Here is an 18,029-nt window from a genome sequence, read left to right on the forward strand (position 1 = left end):
GTAGTTGTAAACAGCACGATAATATATTAAGTAATCCAAAGTATTCAGAATACGTTACTCTCATTGAGTAACGTAACGGAATACGTTACAGAATACATGTTGGGGCATGTATTCTGTAATCTGTAATGGAATACATTTTAAAAGTAACCTTCCCAACACTGTCAACAGGTGAAGTGTCTTGCCCAAGGACAAAACGACCGAGACTGTTCGAGCCAGGGCTCGAACCGGCAACCTTCCAATTACAAAGCGAACTCGCAACTCTTGAGCCCCATTGTTGTCTATGAGGGAGATGAGCCATTAGCCAGGCATGCATGAGTTCTCTTATTTCCATCCAGCATTTTCGGCAGCTTTTATTTCTTTTCACACATGCAGTTGCAGAGCGGACTGACAGCCGCTGTCACAAGGCCTTGACCTAAGCGGCGAAACAGACTGGTACCACAGCAGACTCTATAGAGACAACTTGGATTAAATCAAGTGTAAGTCAATTCTTGTCAGATCAAAACTATCATAGTAGGGCAGCCTTGCCTACATGCAGGTGCTAGGATGAGTGACACATTAAGGTCAGAGTCTAACAGGGTGAGTGGGTAGTGAGAGAAAAGCAACAAAAAAAAGATACTGAGACTCACTGATACACTGATGCACAAATCAAAAATATATCATTTATTTAAAAAATAAAAACACGATTCTGCGTGCATGCACATGTACCTGAATGAAAACGCATGATAAGAGTATAAGAGTATCTTTAAAGGTGCTAGAGTTGTCAGCAACACATGTTATATATATAGCTTGTTTTTGAATGATCAAAGATGCAATGTCTGTATAACTTGAAAGTCTAACAATGAGACAACTAACTGGTGTGTGACCATGCTGTGTTGTATTGTGGGGCTTTGACTGATGACCAGACTCCTGCTGCGGATCTCAGTTGAGCTACCATGTGATTGCCAGCCCGACTGAGCTTATGAGTTAAAAAGCTGATCTGAGAGACAGACGGCAAAGCTAGACCCAGATGTCCAGATCCCAGGCACTCTTTCTGCACTCCTGGCAGAAGACACTAGTTTTGAAAGGCACCTGCATGTGGTTTCACACACATACATATGCTAAGCAAAAATCTACAGAGAATCCATTTGATAATCAAAATTCACATGCATGGCCATTGAGGACAAATCAACCAGTTTAGATTTTGCATGTAATGGTGTGCAAACATCTTATGCTTCAAAGAGCTTATTAAATGTTAAAAATATAACCTTTTATCAGTCAGTGAATCAACAGGCTTATGTTCAGTGGCCAGAATATGTTGTTGCTTGTTTGGGCACCGTGTTGTACTTTTTTGTTGTAGATTTTTTTTCTCTTCCATATAAGTCATTTATGTTCCAACAGCTAAATCTTTTTTCTTTTATTGTGTCATTGCTTTTTTTTTCCAGGTTTCCTATGGTTTGATGCTTTCACCTGGGGACTCCAAAAACTACAATAAGGGTAAAAATAAGAGTCCCCTAGTTAAGTGCTATTTTTGCTGTCTTGGAGAGTGAGATACAAAATCTGTGCATCTACCCAGCAGATAAAGCTTGCTATTTCTAAGGACACAACACTATCCGGACAAAAAAATCATCCTATCCGCAGAGAGCCGTCAAATAAATATATATTTTTTAATCTCAAAAACAGTATATGTTTAAAGCTAAACACTTGCAACCATATAGACATGGCTTTTCCACCATTCATCATTCTCTTTCAGATTGATTATGCTAACAGGATTCAGGCTGCATATTACAAAACCTTGTTAAGAAAGTGAAGAAAGACAGAATTGTGGTGTTTAATTTTAAAACATCCGACCGTATCAAATTTAGATTTTAGCTTTGTCACTAAAAGCTGGTGTCCACTGACAACCTGTGTTTTAGTTAACAGCTTAGAAGCTGCCTTGGGATGTGCTAGTCATGGATCTGTTGCTATGCGACCACTAAAAACCTGTTTGAAGGGCATATCTCCAGTTCAAATGTTTTTAACTTTGAGTGTTTAGAGCACAGGGTATGAAGCCCCCAGCACACAAAGCTCACTCTTAAATTCCACTGTCAACAGCAAAAGATTGAGGAAACAGCACTTGAGGGGAAATGTCTTCTTTTGTAACCTGCCGTCAATTTAATTTTTGTCTTTTTTTTTTAAACAATACTTAGATATCCATACCTCCATAAGGCAGATTTCGGAGAAAAGTAAAATGAGGGAGAAAGAGATAGCCTGGCACCCATTCCCACCTCATTTAACCTTTTAATTTAAGAGCAAGAATTAATGTGGAGGCCAGGGCCAGTATCACTTTAAACAGACACTGCCCAGTTGCCCTGAAGACAGGAAGAATGACTCCTCTGTGGTGCATACATATTAATTTGCTGTGGAAGTGTGTGTATCTGTGCATGTGCACATGCATGTGTGTGACAGCGAAAGAAAGAGGGAAAGAATGTGTCTGTGTTTGCCCTGTACTTATTAAGCAAGATATTATTAACCGAGTCATCACATCATTCCTACCTCGGGTGCTGTCACTCTCATTTTAGTAGCATGTGACATTCCAGTGAGGTCAAGAAAAGAGAAACTGGCAGTGAAGAGGAAGGTGAGGATTACTAAGTCGAAAAGACACCATCATCATGACTGGTAAGGTGGGTGATGTAAGGCAAGCGGTGAGTAATGACGCATCCTGAATTCAGGTCAGTGCTCTTAGCTGAATTTTACAAGGGAAGCAACGCATCAGAGCAATTGTGATGGAGTTGAAAGAATTCTTTATTAGCCATGAATCACAGTAGCAAAAATGTTTGAATCTATGTTGATTCAAAACACCAGCAAACACCGCACAATGTTGCCACACCGAGTACACTTATCTACATTTCATTCAGTCTACTAGTGTTCCCACGATGTGAGTGGGAGCCGGGACAGAAAAAAAGAAGCAATGCTCTCTGGCCTCTAGAATGATAGAATGGCACTTTTATGATGTCTCCCAGATTATTCGCTGAGATGGATGGGCTGAGCTGGATGGGCTGAGCTGGATGGGCTGAGCTGGAACACCAATTGATTAATCCATTGGATGGTGGAATGTGCTGTGGCCGTCCCCCTGCTCAGCTGTTCTTTCTTTTGGACAGAACATTCAGACAGACATGCAGGAAAGGATGACTAATGAGCAGGGCTGCTGCAGATACCATTCATGGTGCATGTGTGCTGTGCTGTGCCCAAGATGCTTGCTTGTGTTTAGTTGATAAAAAAGAAATCTCAGGTTCAGATGATCTTCCACAGTGGTAGAGTACTGTAACGACTACATGAGGAAGCCACTGATATAGTCACTTACAGTGACAAAACTGTGACAAATTCCCACATTTTACCACAGCACTCTCTTCAAAAGATTACATGCGTCATCCAGAAGAAGAAACTGAGGTTAGCTTCTTTATCACACTCACAATAGCTGCATAAGATGCAGATTTGCAACACTGTGTCAGTAGCCATCACATTAGTAGTAATCCACCGCTGGCTTATGAAAGCATCTTTCAGATGTTTCCTTTAAGGTGACTCTCTTCTCGCCTACCTCTTCAGCTATGCACGATTAATCAACATGTCACACCCACATGTCTAAAATCTGCAGTCATCAGCCATGACTGTGGATTTTAGACATGCACTTCCAACAGCTTCAAAATATATTTTTGCTGCTTCTATCCTATTCTCGAGCTCCACACACTTACAAGTTTCTCTAATATAATATCTATGTGGATATAATATTGCCATAAACCCTGTGCCACTATGTATAGTTATGCTCAACGGGGTGTTTAATAAAAATACATGCACAATACTAAAATCCAAATGTACCGTAAGCTAAGAGCACAATTAATTATTACTGCAAGTATATGGTTTTAGCTTGAGTCCATTATTATTATAATTAATTATACCATATCTATCAACATCATCTTCGTATGAAGGCTCCTTTCACCTCCAGCATCATGGCTTTCAGCTCCTATCTAGCCTAGCACTCAAGACCCCCAGCATCGCACTGCTGGTTTCCAATACAAAAGGGAGTAGATAACGGATCACTGTAACTGTTCTCTTTCTCACTGAATGAAACCCCCTGAGAGATTTTATACCCAGAGAAGATGAAAAATGTAGGGGTAGTTCCATTATTGATACAAGTCCCCGGCAGTGAAAGAAATGAATGCTAATGGTGTCCTAAGCCAGGCTTTACAGAGATTAATCCGATTTGAAAAATGAACATTTTATTATAAGGCACACAGTGCTGGCCTTGATCTGAACTGAGTCACAAGCTGAGGAGGGGGAAAATGACAAAGGGAGTGTGGGGAGGGAACATGGGTATACAGCCTGTCGCTTTGCAAGACCCTGGCACCTTATTGCAATGGTGCCCTTTCCCAGATGACAAGTTCATTAATTTTCTGACGCGGCTGCTTGGAATGATTTTCAATAGATAAGTCAGACAACAATGGCTAGAGAAATTGGACATGAAACAGATGTCTATGGTAGAAACATCATCAGCCGAAGACTGGATTTGTGTGAGCAGCGGAAAGTCCCACTTGGTCCCTGAGTTGCACCTGCTCTAAGGCTATTTCCTACTGTTTAGAAGGACTAATAGGGACACACTGGAGATACAGTTGTTGTCCATCTAGTGTAGTGAAATAAACAAGCACTAATCCAGAGTGGCCCAGTGAATCAGTCAGTTTCAAACCCAGTTGCTCCTTATTTTTGGCTGGATCCTTACAACCCATAGCTATAACCCACTTCCCTCTCCAAGAAAATCTCCACGGGGATGAAAAAAAGGTTTGAGTAGTGTTAAATGGGGAGGAGGAATAGTCTCTCTGCTTATTACTATGAATCACTCTGTACCAGCTGCCAACAAACATCAGCAAACTTGGGAAAATGTAGGGGGGATTTATCTTGCATAAGCCTCTGACAGGGCAAAAACATAAAATCAGCAGTCTAATTTGTCTCCCCAAGGTGATGCCACTCCATCATATGGAGGGCTTTCCTTTCAAGTGGGTGAATAATGTCTGCCATGTTTCTCACTTTCACAGGTGAGAGATGCAATTTATTCTTTGTCTCAAGAGTGACAGCCACCTCTATTTATGCTTTTACCACCAACACTGGTTTGTCACCTTCTTGACAAACATCTATTTTTAAGCCCACCACCAACATAACACAAAACCAGTGGCACTTCATGTACTTATCTGCATATTTTATGAGTTGTGGGTGTGGTGTATGTATATGTGCTGGGGTTGATACTTTAATAAAATGTTTAATCTTTAATTCGAGGAGCAGGTAAAATGAGTCAGATTACAAAATGATTTACAAAACATGTTGTGCCACATACAATGCTATGAACTTCGCCAATATCACATCTGTTGCTTAGTTGCACACAGTCAAGGATATTCTTCAGCCTTTTTAGTGGTTGTGATTTTTGAGCCATTATCTATAACATCTATGCCTTTTCCAGCTGAGTAGAGGATGAGTGACTGCCGCCACTTTTAATTTCAGCACCAGGAGAAAGGACAGCTCCCTCTCCGGCTACCACGGAGGGCGGTGAACAAGTGCTTTTTGTGTAAGGGACCCCGAGAAAAGAAGGGGGAGGGTGGAGAGGAAGAAAACACAATATTTGGTCATTAATCAATCGTCAGCTAGGTCATCCAAAGCTTGGATTTTCAAATCTAACTTGAACATGTTTTGGGTGATGTTAAGTATTTTTCGCGGTTGCTGTAGCGTACAAGAACACGTGCTAAAACATGGCAGACTTTCCTATACTGAAAGTAGGTTGAGCGCACAGAAGTACAGACTGGATGGATTGATAGGCGGGTGTAGGGATTGCAGGTGGCGTGTCCCCGTTTAGTCACGTTACAGTGTGAAAAACCAAAATCAGATGCTTTAAGTTCACTTCCATTCACAAAGATTCTTCTTTACCTGTTTAATTTAGAGGCTCAAATCGGTCTCTCCCTTTTTCTTTTAAGAGTTTAAGACATCTAATCTTGATACTGCGCACTCGAAGACGCGCAGTTAAAACAAGCACACCAATGCGAAAGCGCGCGTCATTCCATGATGCTCTGAATCACCCTACAATTAAATATCTCTTCGTTAGAGGTCGCAGTATAAGTAATATAAATGGCAAAACCTCGGGAGCGCTGCGTGCTGATTTTGTACATATCAATCATCAAACAGCGAAGATAAACTTCCGCATTTTGACATCCAACAGAGCGAAAGGGCTGAATAGGATAGTTATACTATAGAGAATAGTAAGACATTTAGAAATATGCTTTCCCTCCCAGTACATTATAAACAATAACTTACTTATTTACAGAGAAATGCCAAGGTCTGGAAGATCTCCGCCGGCGAAGAACAGCTCTTCTTCCGCTGCCTCCGCAAAAACTGCATCGAAAAAAAAAATCCGCAATACTCAGGCAGTTTTGGAGAATCCTTTGTTACCTTTGCTTTTCACACTCATTTTCTTCCACGTCTCAACACGACTTTGTATGTAATCCAAACATTAGTCCGGATGCAATGCAATTAACTCTCACAGTGATGATAATGCATCCGATATTTCCTCCCTTTTCAAGACGCACATTTCAGAAGGCACCCACAAGTGCCATTGTTGAAACAACTCGTGGCAAAGCGATGCCCACTGTGGTCCAAGATTTTCTCCAAGTGACGACTTTTTATTTTCTCTCTGATATCAATAATATGCTATTAAAGCCTTTCATGTAGACCTTACGGTAGACCATCATCCATACGTTGAGCTGTTAAGGTGGGGTTATTTTAAGAACCCGACTGCTCGCCTACGTGTCAAATGTAACTTTTCATCAAGTCCCTATTGCTTCTTAGCTATCAGCCCTGATTAAATTTCACCGCACAGCCCAGTGCGGATTTCAAGATGCTTATTTCTCTTCCCCCTCCTGGTTTTACCGATAAAAAGAAGTTCCGCAGTACAGTGATTGAAAGGGTATCCTGTAGGTTGGAGAAGTGATAAAGTTGTCACGATTAGAGATAACCTCTCTCTTCAGATTGCTCCGTTCTCCATATTTAAGAGGGAAATTCGTTATTCTGGGATGCAGCATCGGAAGAAAAAATTCCAGGCGGTATCCTTCAGAAGCCTTTAAAACCCCATCACAAATTCAGGCAGCGGCTCCCAAGTGTGAAGAGCCTTCGTTATACACCAAAAGCGCTATTCTTACATGTTTTCCGAACGGAGCTTTGATCTCACCTTGTCTGGACGGGAGTTATGGTTCATCAAAGGCTGTCATCACTTCTGCGCCCCCGCTGTATATTTCGGATATTCGACCCTCGCCTCTCCATTGATGTGACACACACCGGGGTAAGGTTTTTTTAATTTAATGTTTAATTTTTTTTAGGGTTATTATCCACAAATGGGTGGTTGTCCAAGTCCAGGCTTCCCCTCTCTCTCTTGTAGACTGCCGTGTGTTTTAGGCTGCTTCACAAAATAACCCGTTCCAAGACGCGCAAGCAGGCTGTATCCATCGGTGCGCTTTACAGTGCCTCAGTGCGCTCAGCATTTTCGTACCAAAATAAAACGCCGGGCGCAGCACGGACGGACGATGAATTGATAAGTTCAGGAGGGGGCATCATGTAGGTTACCTCCCACTGACAAGCTGCTTTCTCCAACTGAGACTGTTCCGCCAGTCACTGCTGGTGGATCGACTCTGCCGTCAACCGCAGGACTGGAGCAGCGAGGGCAGGAGATATTGTTTTCCCTCTCTTTCAGTCTTCATGGTGCTCTCTTTGAACTTCTACAGCTTCTAAAATTTCACCGTGTGCGTTCATGTCGTCCTGAAGACTGGCATTCATTAACCGATTCTTTACCATCGCCCCTTTTATTCACTGGTCAGTTTAAAAAAGGGGGAAACAAACACAAATAGTTGTTTATTAGTGTGTGCGTGCGTGGCAGAAAACATCCAGCAGGCGAGCAAGCAAGCAAGCGACAGAGAGGAAGAAAGAGAGAGAGTGATTTAGCTTAAGTGCAGAGACAGACAGATTCCTCCCATGTGTATCTTGCAAATGGGACGCCACTGCCACCTACTGGTTCGCTTCTGCTGTTAGGTGTATGGTATTCTGATGATGGCCTCGGGCAGATTGTCGCATAGGACTGCTCTCCCATGACAGACTAGATTTTGTTTATATTGGGTTATTTATATCATGTCTATTTGTATTTTAAAATGCTGTAAGAATCATCAGGAGAGAGGGGCCTATGCTATACTGCAAATAAAACAAAGTAAATGAAAATGACAGATAAGAGAAGAAACACCTTTGACAATTCTGGAGGTCGATTAATATGTGTTATATTCCCTCACAGGCTTCAGCACCTTAGAACTTATTTATAAATGCTGGCTGAGTTGTACATGAATTATGAAATAGGCCTACACGATGCAGTTTTTTAACATGGCGGCTGACACCAAAGACTTCAGGTCTTCAGGAAGATTATTGCTTGTGAAGCGTTTATCTTAGGCAACCTGCTGTACTGCACATATGCTAAACTCAGGTATATTATACAGCATGTATAATAGAGCAAAGGGAAAAAAGCAAAGCATTTATTTACAGATAGGCCAGTTACAGTATGTCTTATCTTGTAGAGTGTATCCATTCATGAACCATGCAATAAGAGATGTGAGAAAACATTTGAATGCCAGACCAGGGATCTGTCGATCTAGCTGTCAACATCTGATCTCATTTCCCTCAGTGCTGAAGGCGTTGCATCATTCATCTGTCTTCATAACTGTCGACCTGCCTGTCTGTGTGTCTGGCATATGGTAGTAAAGAGCACCGCCCTCTTTGCTTTCCAGTTGAGGGAGACATCATTAAGTAAACCCCCCTTTTCAGTAAAATCTTCTTGCTACATATTTGCCTCAGAGCATGAATTAAACCTTTTAATGTATAAAATCGCTTGAGTATTCAAGCACGCCATTAGACATATTCTTAACTAAACCATCACAACGAACTGTAGCTATTTGCACAGTTACACAATTTATTTATTTAGTTTTGCTTTGGCACATTCAATTTTAAAAATGATACCACGTGAAAATGTCGAGTGTCTAAAAGCAGAAAGGTGTGGGAAATTCAATCAATTTAGTATAATTTAGCAAATATAATTTTTGCACATTTGATGTGAATTGCAAAAACAAAACTAAAGGCATTTGCCATTAATTCTTTGTTTAAGTAGAGAATATCATTTCACTCCTTTTGATCTTTCTAACGTTTTTTATTATTATAATACAAGTATGCAGGAACATTCTCTGTGGTCAAAGTTAGCTATAGTGTTTCATCATACAGCAGGACACCAGTGCTGCTTGAGTTAGAATATCTATGGCTGGACAAGCCAATCAGCTGTTCTCAAGCTGACCACTGGTAGACCACATATCAGGCAAGAGGTGAAGGTGGCTTTAGTACAGAGTAAGACGTGTGGGGCCAGTCATTCTCAGAGTGACAAGGGCAAGGAATGCTCCCTTACAGACTAATGGTCACCATTGGCATTGTAAAAATGATAATTGCCTAACAAGAACAATATGAATTACACACACACAAACACACAGTGGTGTTGCAGGCTTCACAATGATTGCCCTTTATTTTATTTATTTTTTCTTCCTTTTATTATCGCTTTGCAATGACGCCCTTGGAAAAAAGTTTTTGTTTTGTAAGAAGAGAGCAAAAAAGTAGTGCCAGTGGCAGCTTAACACAAACATCTCTTCCTTTCCATGACAATATTGCATTGTCAGGAGCTGAATAATTCATGTGTTGGGATGCAATTAGATAATGTTATAATCATGTTGGGTATTTCTTCGTGTCTCGTTCAGTCACTCAAAAGAAAATGTTTGTACATCCTGAACTTTTTCTCAGGCTGGACAAAATGTAGACATATGTAACTATAATATAATGTTGCCCAAACATTATGCATATGTTGGCAGCTGTATCATTTTATATAGATTATACACTCAGCAGCCAAAATATCAAAACCAGTGACCGGTGACAAAAGCTTTTCAACATTTTATCAGAATAAAATGCTTTGCTGGGACACTCTGAGCCCTGGCATTTTTGTAGCTGTTGGCTTCATTCCATAGCCCACCTAAACACAATTTCAGACCAGGCACAAAATGTGCTGTACCTCACCACCAAAAGTGCATAAGAACAACTTGACACAAAGTCCAGAATTTTTACTTTGCTCCCAAATTCCAAGATTTCAACTAAACAAGCACCAGAACAAGAAACAAGAATTCTCCTAATAACCCAGAGGACCCAAAGACGCTGCACAACCAGAGGCCAGATGACTAAAAACACCCTCAGAGGTTGGTGGCCATGTGTAATTCTGCAGCTCTAGCAACAAAAGCAAGAAATCATTTGACTGACTAAATTTTTTAAGTTGCGTCCTCATTCACCTCTTGACCACCTACTTCACGGTTGCACAAACAGCAAACCTCAGTTTCTTTTTCTGATCTAACCTTCATATTTAGAACGATCACTGGTCATGAGAACTGGGTACAACTCAGAACCCCAAAAAACAATCTTCAGTGAGATTCTTGTTGTTTTTGCGGATATTTACAGGATCATGCACTATAAATCTGTCCTCTGTGGACAGACAAAGAATAAATGGTGGGTGAAAATTGTGTTTGTGTGACCTAAAACGTTGAGTGTGCCATCTGCCCATTGAAAGCCCAGGAGTTTTTTTGACCACTCCAACACACTCTTCACTCAACGTTCGCCCTACTTCTCCTCGCTCTAAAATTCCCATTTCTCCATTATTTGGTTTTGTTATTTTACAGTTGCATTGCAGATTTGATGAAGTGCACAATACCCTTCCCATTGTTTAGTGTTCTTTGTGATTCTACATGCTCACATATTTAGTGAGAAAGGGGTGCTGTGGCACATACAGCTGCCCCCTCTAAATGAGGCTCTGAATACATTAATAATGTGTGTTATTTATTTTGAGATCTTCCATTCATTATTCATGATGTTTTTGGAGGGTACGAGACATCACAAGTGATTTCCTGCAGGGCTCAGCAGCAATAAAATAATGTTGTAAGGTGTGCGAGAGATAGGACAGAAAGGCAAGACTGCAGGCCTGTGCATATTTCACTAGTTGATCACTTGTGTAATTGTCCACATCCATATTTACTCCTTTGCAGTCACAAATCGTTTTGAATTGGGTTAGCGTGTAGAGCCAATGGAAAATATTTACTAACGCCACAGTAAAGTTGTTTCTGAAATCCAAAGCAATTCATCATATTTCACAGACTTGATAATTAGTGCATCAGTGTGTTTCTCATCCTATTTAATGTCCACTTTGATCCTCACTAATCTCTAACTGTGCCGCTTATCAGTGGCTTCCTGTGGCCCATAAGGCTCATGTTAGAAGAATGAATTTGTAGTTTCCATCTTTAACCAGTTTTTGCTCAGTTTTTGATTCATTCATGTATCTGGAATTAAAACAAAAAAAATTAAAACTATGGTTTAAAATAATGAACTCTAAAATGTTCTAACTGTGATACTAGAGTGAAGGGACTGAATAACTGGCTTAGTTATTAAATCAGTTCATCATTAAATAACCAATATATTACAAATCATGTCTTGGAGCGTTGCCATGTGCAAATAGTACCTTTTAGCATGTGTACTGATATTAACAATGATAAAACATGAACATTTATCACACAAATTATATACACTCACTGTCCATTTTATTACCTTGCAAGAAGCAATTCCTTCTTTCATGCTCTTTCTTTGTCTCTCTTTTTTTTGGAAAGAAAGAAGCACTCTGTAGATCAGCAGTTTAAGAAACATCTGCCTGACTTACAACCATGATTTAAGTCACATTTCTTACTTTCTGGCCCTTGGTTTGAACTTCAGCAGACAACCATTTAAACTTTTTGCCTCTATTATGGCTCAAGATGTGCTTTGAACATTGGTTGAACAGAAGTACTTATGGAATGAATGAATGGCTAAATAAATTAATGAGAGCCCTTATTCTCATTGCAGAGACACTACAAATTCTGAGTCAGTTGAGGTTAATGAAATCTGTAATGAGATCCCAATAAAAAGCATTTTACATAAAGTTATTAAATATTTCTAAGCGCTTCTGTCTTTTAAAAGATGCTAAACACTACATGCACACTGCATATCTATTCAACCATACTTCCAGTGAGGACAGCACACGTTTTCGCAGAGCTTCCTCAGACTATCTCTTTGATTTCCGGGAGGCTTGCAAAGAAAAGAAAGGAAAGGGATTTAACCAACATATTATATAAATAATTTAAGCAGTGCCATATGTTATAGTGCCAAAAATTACATAAAAAAAATAAAATAAAGTCATATATTACATCCTTTGAAATACTGGATAAAACTGTCATGTGCTAAAATTTGTTTGAGAAGTTCAGAATATATTGAAGTCAATATGTTTTTTTGATAAGCAATGAACTCCTTTCGCAAAGAAGTAAACTTAAGCTACCTTCTATTTTTAGTTTAAATAATGTACAGTGGAAATGAGTAACTAACATCATTTTTGTGAATATTAACAAAATCATTTTTCATGTACAAAATTAGCCATTTTGACCTCCCCATACCCATCATGACTATGGCTCAAATAACTTATCAAAATCAAAGATTCATTCTTACTTTTTCAGTGTTTTCTCTTTGAGACCATTTTATAAGTGACAGCAGACGAGTTGTTGCCAACCATATTGCCAACTGACTCTCTGCCACTGTTTGGGCAGTAAAGTACAGCCCAACCAAATATGGTCTGACAAACTTTCAGGGTTATGTGAGGTTTGGTTGCCAGAATGCGTGGGCATTAAGAAATTATGTATTCCTTTTAGCCAGTGTGTAACTTCTTTTGTGGATTATGGCTAAGTATCAGAATTTAGTGATGCAAAGATGATGTAGGCAGCTGAAATATGCTGTGTAAAATTTGAAAGGAAAAAAAGGTGATAAGGGAAAAAAACAGATTTATGTTATAGATGATATGTGATTTAGTCCATCCAAAATTATGCATCTGAAGGTCACATTCTTTAGCAAGTTTGGTTGTGTTGATTTATTTCAAATAATGTTTTTCAAATCCTTAAAATAAAAACCATATTATTTACTGTACTTGGCAGATTATCATGCTGAATCCTGAGCTATCCCCACTACTTTAATGTCAGAAATTAAGCTTTAATTTATTAGTCATCAGTTTCCCCAATCACCCATTATAATTTTGATATCCCCTAATGAATAAATATTTTTTATGCCCTCATCACAAAACGTGAAGTGCCTCTGGCGCAATCATACATTACTTTTTTTTAATAGCGGATAGTGTTAATACAGTGTTAATAGTGTTAATAGTGACACTGTAGACTGTCACATTAAGATGATCACTGAAAAAAAATTAACAATAATTTTTCCATACAGACCTTAATGTGAGTGTTGAAGGCATTTCATGTTGTAATTATGGTAAGAGAGCTACCGCTGCATTAGTGCAACAGTGTGTCTTTGGAATAAAATACAGTGTACAATGTAGAATCTTCATCAAATTACCCAAAACAAGCACAATTTGAGTCATAACCATGAAACCAGTTACATGACAATAGGTTATCATCAGTTGGTCAAGTTACTTGAAAAAAGTAATCAGTAACTAATTACTGATTACTTCCTCTGAAAAGTAATCCCGCTACTTTACTGATTACTTATTTTCAAAAGTAATGAGTTACTTAGTTACTTAGTTACCTTTTTAAAAAAATGATTTACAACCTGAATAGATAATAAAGCAATAGATCTTTCAGCCCAGTTCTATTTTTTCTGCATAATCCATCATATAAAATATAATCAAATGAAAAAGTCTATTTTTGAAACTAGTTTTATTAGTTTTAATCCATTAACTTTACGCATCAAGCAAATATTAAATTATATGCAACATTCTCTGACTGGAAGAAATTTGTTTAACATTTAAACCTAATTTCTGCATATTCCAGCATATAAAATAAAATAGTTTTTTGTGTTTACAGCAGAAAATGAATAAAATCAAAGACTCAGCGCTCCTGTTGCTCTATTTTCACCTGTATAGCAGGAGTGGGGCAGGCGGAGGTTTGCCCTGGTGCGGGTGTGTCGTAGCGGTTAGTGGAAGGATCTGGGAGTTTCACATTCCCGTGGCAGCGTACTGTGGGTGCTTGCTCGGAAGTTTAGGGGTTTTTTTTTCCACTGTAAAAAGAAGTTTTCTTCCCACGCAGTGAGCAGCGGACGCTAATGTTTTTGTCACTTTTTACAGAATCAAATTCAAAGTAAGGTCAGTACTTCCACACTTTAAACACTGCACAGGCATACTCTCTGCCGCACTCCTTATATTATCCATTGTTGATCTGTACACAGCTGTTGTCACGAACGTCTCACTCGCTTACATCATTGTCATGAGACACTCTCGCAAAAAAAATCACGGTTTTAGTAACGCAGCGTGCTTACGGGAAAGTAACAGTAATCTAATTACCTTTTTTGCAATAGTAATCCCTTACTTTACTCGTTACTTGAAAAAAGTAATCGGATTACAGTAATGCGTTACTGCCCATCTCTGGTTATCATCAGCATGCTATACATCTCTTCACAGCTCCCATATTTCTGTTAGAATTATCTGCTAATGCACAACCATTAAAGGCTTAGTAAGTTTGCTACTGAGGAAATCTTGAGTGACAATCAGAGGATAAAGATTTAAGCATGACATAAACCTTGTAATCCTGTATCATAGCAGATTTAGATTTGGTGTAACCTCAGTTTCAGCTTATTTATCTCCACGGCCATGTCTCTGTTCTTGCAAAACAAGCAGTGTTCTAAACAATGGTATACCTATTCACATGTGAGGCTGGGAGCAGATTTGCAGCATCTGGATCTGACGGCCGATCCTCTCTCACTCTAATCCTCTGTGTGGCTGTATTTCTGCTCAGGCTCATAAGGGATCGAGTGGGCCATCTATTCACAACCTGCCTGCCATAGGGCAGATAAACAGAGGGGAAAAAAACAGTAAATGGCCACTAAACCCCAAAGAAACATAAGTAGTGCACATCTGTGTTTGCATTTTTTTACTTAGCAAGATTTAAGGTTAGATAAAGACCATGTCATTTTTCAGTGGTTTCACTTTGGAAAAATGATTCATTCATTTACTCAGTGCAGTGATTGAGGTGTAGATTGTGTGAACCTTTCCATAGCAGTTTTAACATACTTGCGTTTAGTCTTTTCTTTCTTTTAAATTTTTAATAGATTTCAAAATGTATTAAATGTATTAAACTGAGTATATGTCTATGAAGACCTGCCAGGTTTGTATATATTATTGCCAATATAAAAAGGTATGAAAAAACAGGGTATGGGGGGTACTATGAATTGCTAGTGAGCTGCATTTGCATTTGTAGCATCTGCAGTAAACAGTGATGGGTGAATACAATCAACATTATCCAGTATGTCATGTAGTCTGTGTAACATAATAATTTTAATAGCTTTAGTAGGTAAAAATCCCCCTGTAAAGACTCTCATTGACACCTAGCTGATGTAAGTAATCCAACCATTAATCATACTTGACTTTAATAATGTGTAAATCATCATTATAACATTAAGGCTAAACTACACATTGGTTGGTGATTCAATCAATCAATAAATCTGTCTCAAAAGAATCTATAATTGTATATGTGAAAGGAGCTAAAAAGCATACGGATGCAAAGAAAACTGTTCAGAAGGCTCTCATTAAAAGTCAATCCTATGCCTTTGACTTCTTACATGCCAAAATCCCAATGTAAGCTTAAAAAAAGCACAAGTGGAAAGGAAACATGCAACATTTGGTGTTATTAGGTAGTCTTTATTTGGCTGCTATAAGGTATCACCTTGAGAGGTTGAAAATAATTCAACACCATGAGGCTCCCTCTTGATCACCTTAATCATCTTTCTCCTTGAAAGGTCATTTACAGCCTGGTTAAGTAAGACAATGGGAATCAATGCCTGGTAAATGATAGCATTCAAAAGAGCTGCTTGTGTTAATGCCTAATGGGCAGGCTAACAATATTTTAAAGTGATTAGTAAGAAGAGGAATAGAATATGGAGCCAGATGTGACACGGGATAAAAAACTCTGACCATTAAACAGCGGATGACCAGAACATAATTTGCCACCTCTGCACTCGGCTTAGTTACTAAATGGCTACTTCATGATTACTTTTTAACCTTTTTAAACCCTCTAGTAAATCAGCTAAGGGTAAGATGATGTCTTCTAAGCAATTCCAGTAAATCCGGATCAGAAATATACCTTTTTTTTGTTTTAAATTAGCAGTTCAAAAACAGCTGTCAGGTAAAAAAAAAAAAACTTGTAGCAATTGTAAAACCTTGTGGATAATATTATATGTTATATGCAATATGATGTAAATAAAGTTTGTTAAATCTATATGTTAAATCTATATCAGCTCTAGCCTAGACTGGTTTAAATGTTATAGTATGGTTAAAAATATTCAACCAGTGTTACTTTATACCACACTGAAGGACAACGTTTTTGGGGGTCATTACATTTTCAATTTGAAAAGACCTTGAGGCATTGTATTTGGTTCACTCACCTACACACCTACACACACACACACACACACACACACACACACACACACACACACACACACACACACACACACACACACACACACACAATAAGTACAATTACTTTCTCTGTGGAAAAAAAAAACATTTGGGTAAAATTCAAACGTACTGCTTGTTGTTCTTTTATCAAGACAAATGTTCATGTCAGGTTGTGGGTAAAGTAAAGGAGGACGTCTCAGTGATATCCAATCAGAAGTTTTCTCCATATTCAAGGATTCCTGCAATACATGCAATCTATGCATTTATACAATAAACAATCTACCATTTCAAAGGAAGAATGCCTTCAATTCTGACTACTTCAGCAAATAGACAATTAATATGAAGAACCTGAGTGAATACCTAACAGCTGTTGCCAAAAAATGTGAAGGGCATGTACTGTAGTGTTCTTTATGAAATGTAAAGATTGCTTGCAGGTATTACTCTTCTGTTCCACCATACCACAAAAAGCTGTTGGCACCAACAGTCACTTGATCTCTGCCACTTGCAATGTGACTAGAAAACAATATTAAAATATTGTATTTCTGTTTGGAAGAGGAAGAAAGTGGGATGGATAGTAGATCCCCCTGCCAAAACAAATTACTCACAAGTGGGATGGAGGATAGACTACGCAAAGTCAGAAGTGCAAATCCAAACTTTGAGTTGCTTCAAGTGACTTTAACTTTATAGCAGTCTAAATTACAATCTTTCATCTTTAAAGTTTTATTCTGATTTTTTTTTTACATATGTGATTATTCCAACATTGCCATAAGGTTGTCGCCTAAAACTGGACATCTACTATCATGCAAACCTCACTATAGTGGGCTCAACTAATGGTGCATTAGATGAATCCAATAGCTATGGAAAAATTAGAAATGTTGCCAAAAACAGAAAATCACGAAGAAAAAAAAAAGTATTGATATATGGGTCTCATTTTGCTTATGTTTCTGGTCTTATTTCGTTTCATTTAGATTGATGGCCTGGTTACTCCACTGTGTAAAGTGAAAAATTAATCATAAAAAAGATACAACCATGTAAAGAACACAACCATGCAGCATGTACACATGATCTTAATCTAAAATGAAGGCCATAGTGGCGGTTATGTGATCCATATGTGTATCTGTGGATGTTAGATCATTTTAGCTAGTCAATAAAGGCACCTTTAACAAGGACTTACACTTGAATTCACATTTTTTTAATCATTTGCAATTAATTAAAAAAAAGAGAGGAAAACCATATTCACAGTACCATTAAAGTATGGCCAATTAGACAAAAGTCATCGAAAAAAAAAAAAAAAGACTGCGACGGATCAACAGCACCTCAAAGGAAACCCAGACATGCATAAAGAAACAAATATTAGCAATGATAATAATCGAATATACATCTAGCTATTGGAAGACTAGGAATTTTGCTGAAAACAAAGAAAATCACGAAGAAAAAAATTATATATATA

General features: G+C 38.5%; 1 protein-coding gene across 2 annotated transcripts in view; it reads right to left on the minus strand.

Annotated features, from left to right (window-relative positions):
* Positions 1 to 7,749, minus strand: part of LOC102202005 (leucine-rich repeat-containing protein 4C) — a 46,952-nt gene extending 39,203 nt beyond the window's left edge. The window contains exon 1 of one of the 2 annotated variants that reach the window (XM_005737660.2): positions 7,217 to 7,749. The gene's annotated coding sequence lies outside the window, so the exon portion shown is untranslated. Of the gene's footprint in view, positions 1 to 6,306; positions 6,343 to 7,216 lie in introns of those variants that run through there. The other variant, XM_005737659.1, reaches the window with a different exon arrangement.
* Between the last annotated feature and the right edge of the window lie 10,280 nt (positions 7,750 to 18,029).

The sequence above is a fragment of the Pundamilia nyererei genome, unplaced genomic scaffold (assembly GCF_000239375.1).
Source record: "Pundamilia nyererei isolate P.nyererei 1_Seehausen unplaced genomic scaffold, PunNye1.0 scaffold00078, whole genome shotgun sequence".
Taxonomy (NCBI): domain Eukaryota; kingdom Metazoa; phylum Chordata; class Actinopteri; order Cichliformes; family Cichlidae; genus Pundamilia; species Pundamilia nyererei.